Genomic DNA, 3,914 nt, shown 5'->3' on the forward strand with positions numbered 1-3,914 from the left:
GTCCTATCTCCACAGGCAATAGGTCAGTATCCCCCACAGGTGCATGAACACTTGTTGTGTTCTTGGAATACATATCCCTAATTAAGTCTATATATTTCCCTAGGACACCTCGACCCTCCAGACTATCCCAAATCAGTCTACGTGAGGCACTATTGTATGCCTTCTCTAGATCAATGAACATCATATGTAGGTCTCTCTTGTTCTCCCTGTACTTCTCAATCAGCCTCCTTAGAATATGTATCGCTTCAGTGGTTTGACCTCCTTGGCATGAAACCAAATTGGCTTAATGTAACTTGCGTTTCTCTTCTAAGTCTAGTGTCAATTACTCTCTCCCATAACTTCATAGTATGCTCGAGAAGCTTAATCCCTCTATAGTTCCCACAACATTGAGCGTCACCCTTGTTCTTGTAAAGCCGGACTACGACACTGCACCTCCACTGGTCTAGCATTTTTCCAGTTTTGAAGATAAGGTTGAACAAATTAGTTAGCCATTGAACAAACGGGCTACGTACCTCTTGCTCGGTGTATATGCCTAAAGCAACCGCGAACTCCTCCATGGAGAGATGGACGTCCTGCTCGGATGCTCGGGAGAGTGAGTTCGGAATTTGAAATTTGAAATAAGGGGCGGCTGAGCAGACGGGGCCATATAAGGGACCTAATACGCTGCATATAGAGCTATACGCGGCGTATTAGGCTTATTTTTATTATTTAATATTATTATTTATTTGTTATTTATTGACAGAATTACAGAAATTGTTCTTTATCTTTCACCCAAATTTCACTTGTTGTCAATGATCTTCAAAATTGATCTTTTTGTCCTTTACGTTTCAAAATCTAACAACTTTTGTTCTTTTCGCCTAACCCGGTTAGATTTTCTCGTTAAGTCAGGTTATGTGCCTTTCACATGAGGGCAAGTTGGTCATTTTCTCATTTATATTTAAAAACATTTTAATAATTAAAAATAAAAGAATATATATATGGTTAGGTTAAAATAAAAACCCACTTGAGCTGTGAAAACTCTAGAAACTCATTCTCAACCACATGTTTTTAATTAAAGTTTGAATCATGTGATCCACAATTAAAGTTAATAAAAAATGTAAACATAAATATAACTTTTTCTCTCTCCTGAAAAGATATAAAAAAATTAGTGAAAAAATATTAAAAAATAGCAAAATTTATTTTTTTATGTTTCAATGTTTTGTATTAAATGTTACAACATATATTACGTGTGCAAAAAAAAAAAAAACAATGTTACATAGGGTTTTCGCGGTTTTCACAACTCAAATGAGTTTTCATTCTATACTTCTCATATATATATATATATATAGGAGAAGTATAGTTTGAAAACCCTCTTGAGTTGAGAAAACCCGTGAAAACCCTACATATATATATATATATATATATATATAGGGTTAGGTTAGAATAAAAACCCACTTGAGTTGTGAAAACTCTAGAAACCCGTTCTCAACCACATGTTTTTAATTAAAGATTAAATCGTGTGGTCCACAATTAAAGTTAATAAAAAATATAAAAGTTTATTTACATTTTCTCTCTCCTGAAAACATATATAAAAATTACTAAAAAAATGTAAAAAAATAGCAAAACATTTTTTTTTATGTTTTCGATATTTTGTATTAAATGTAACAACATATATTACATGTAACAAAAAAAAAAAGAAATACGATGTTACATAGGGTTTTCACGGGTTTTCTCAACTCAAGAGGGTTTTCAAATTATACTTCTCCTATATATATATATATATATCAAAACTCTCTCTCTCTCTCCTCTTTCTCTCTCTCTTCTCTCACTCAAGCAACACACAGACCATCACCATCGTCACCCACCACCACCACCACCACCGTCATGAATCAATCACCACAAACAAGCATCATCAGAACTGCAACTACCACAACCACCGACGGACATCATCGGCAAGGTCAGTCACATCCGGCATTACCGTAACCATAGTCGTGCCTCCGACACAGTCACAGTCACCACCGGCGAGCCGGCAAGGTCACCTGAAAAACCCTAACACCGCCGGACCTGCCACTGTTGGAATAAAAAAAAATTAAAAGGTATATTCCTGAAAAACCCTGTCACGACCATCACCGTCAACGTCACAGTCACCACCGGCATTACCGCAACCATAGTCGTGCCTCCGATGACTGAACGGGACTTCGTATTTAGGGTTACAATCGTTACCGATGGTGATTAATTACGGGCTTTAATTGACATCACAACAAACCACAGCTGTTCAATTTTGAAGTAATTGGTGATGGGGTAATTGGTAGGCATTATTGGTGATTTGGGAATTTTAGTGTTAACCATGAAACCACCACCGACGGTGGTGACTATGGTTGTATGGTGAAGGTTTGGGGACGGTGTGGTTGGTTGATTTGGTGGTGAACCGGTGTGGCCTACGGTGGTGGCGTCGGTGGCTGGTGTTATATGCAGATAGAGAGAGATAGAAAGAGAGCTTTCTTTGTCGGAGTAGACGGCGGCGGCGGCGGCTGTCGGAGAGCTGGGTGGTGGCACCCGGAAATCTTAGTGGTGGCTATGGAGGAAGAAGATGAAGGAGGAGAGAGAAATAATAAAAATATATATTAAGCTTTTTTTATTGTTTTTTTATTTATTAAAATATTTTTTTTAATTTAATAGGTAAAATGACCAACTTGCCCTCATGTGCAAGGCACATGACATAACGAGAAAATCTAACCGGGTTAGGTGCAAAGGACAAAAACTGTTGGATTTTGAAACGTAAAGGACAAAAAAGATCAATTTTGAATACCATGAACAACGAGTGAAATTTGGATGCAAGATAAAGAAAAATTTCTGTAATTCTGTCTTATTTATTTATTTATTATTTATTATTATTTATTAGTATTATTAGTTATTTATTTATTATTATTTAATATTATTATTTATTTGTTACTTATTTATTATTAATTATTTATTATTATTTATTACTTATTATTTTAATTATTTATTATTTATTATTATTATTGTTAGTTATTATTTATTAATAATAATATTTATTACTTATGTATATGTGTTGTATATATATATATCTATTGTTACATTATCTTCTATAAGCTGTCTAGATTTACGTTTTTAGGTTCTCTACGAAAGCCCTGGCATATCTGTTTATATTCGTTCAAACGCTCTCTGTACCGGGTTTTCTATTCTAGCATCGCCGGTTCGGCGTTTCTTTCCCAATTACGGTTCAGCGTCGGCATTAGGAAATCCCCTACCAGTTTGATATGTATCCAGTGATCACTTCCTCAGTTAGCGATGCCTATAACCGCTGGATCCAGAATCGAGTCAGGACCGAGTCTCAATGGGAAGTAACATTCGGTGTCATTGCCGTAGGTTTCGATGTCTTAGGTCGCCCTCGAGGAATTTTAAACCCCGACGCTGATTGGGACAACAAACGAGACAGCGAGGATAGGGTGGGGGTTTCTTGGCTGGGCCCTTGTGACGAGGATGGGATGTAGGAGCTGTGTCTAGGGAGATCTGGAGCGGGGGTGTATGAGCTATGCCTCGGGGGATCTGGTTTTTTGGGACGCCCCCGAGGATCCTCTCTTTTGTTCGGGCTCCTTCCTTTTAGATCTCCCTGGAATAGCAGATATGAGCTTGGCGAATAAACTTTTCTTTTGATTAGGGCCATCTATGGACGATAGCATATCTGTGATGTCCCGTAGACCTGCTTCGTAGTCTGACTCTTCGTTCGGCGGATAGGCTGGATCAAAATTAAGCCTCCTCCAGAACGGATCAACATCCTTTATTGGGATATATGTGTTGTTAACTATGTATCCCTCAATCCGACAAGCACATGGCAGCCCTGAAGACGAATACAAATGGTGGTCGCATGAAGCGACACCGTCACGCATCTTGTGTATCAACTCATACTCGTT

The sequence above is a fragment of the Bidens hawaiensis genome, unplaced genomic scaffold, assembly GCF_021521415.1.
Source record: "Bidens hawaiensis isolate Kalapana, Puna unplaced genomic scaffold, B.hawaiensis_p1.1 tig00067659_1, whole genome shotgun sequence".
Taxonomy (NCBI): domain Eukaryota; kingdom Viridiplantae; phylum Streptophyta; class Magnoliopsida; order Asterales; family Asteraceae; genus Bidens; species Bidens hawaiensis.